The following is an 893-nucleotide window of genomic DNA, read 5'->3' as shown; positions in this document are numbered from 1 at the left end:
AAACTTAGAGTTTGGTTGTGGCCTCCCAACACCAAACTTAGAGTTTGACTGTGGGGGCTTGGGTTGACTCTGCTTTGAGAGAAGCTTTTCATACTTCCTCTCCATGGTTGCAGAGGGAGATCCTTGAGTTTTAAATACAAGGGAGTCCTCATTCCATTGAAGGACTAGTTCACCTCTGTCAACATCAATCACAGCTCTTGCTGTGGCCAGGAAAGGTCTTCCTAAGATGATGGATTCATCATCTTCCTTTCCAGTATCCAAGACTATGAAATCAGCAGGGATGTAAAGGCCTTCAACCTTTACTAACACGTCCTCTACTTGTCCATATGCTTGTTTTCTTGAATTATCTGCCATCTCTAATGAGATTCTAGCAGCTTGCACCCCATAGATTCCCAGTTTCTCTATTACAGAGAGGGGCATGAGGTTTATTCCTGAACCAAGGACACATAGAGCCTTAAAGATCATGGTGCCTATGGTACAGGGTATTAGAGGAAAAATTCTTTCTTTTTTGGTTTAGAGTCTTTTATTATTTATCCCTTGCTAAAATACTTTAAACTTATAGCTCAGTTATTTAGAACGTAGTATTTATGTTCATGATAATTGGCTATCATATTTTTTAAAAAAACCTTTTTCAAAAATAATTTTTCTATTAAATCCTGTGCCAAACTTTAAGTTTGGTGTTTTCAAAAATAATCTTTCTTAAAATTTCTTTTTAAGGTCCCAAAACTCATTTGGCTAGAGCGTTAATCTGTGTTCTTGGTAATTGGGTTAGAATCTTTTATACTCTTTTCAAAACCTTCTTTTTCAAAAATATATTTTTTTATTAAATCTTGTGCCAAACTTTAAGTTTGGTGTTTTCTTGTTGATTTCCCTTTGATTTTCGAAAATTTTGG

The sequence above is a fragment of the Arachis ipaensis genome, chromosome B03 (assembly GCF_000816755.2).
Source record: "Arachis ipaensis cultivar K30076 chromosome B03, Araip1.1, whole genome shotgun sequence".
Classification (NCBI taxonomy): domain Eukaryota; kingdom Viridiplantae; phylum Streptophyta; class Magnoliopsida; order Fabales; family Fabaceae; genus Arachis; species Arachis ipaensis.
The sequence above is the reverse complement of the archived record's forward strand: the minus strand, read 5'-3'. Positions refer to the sequence as shown.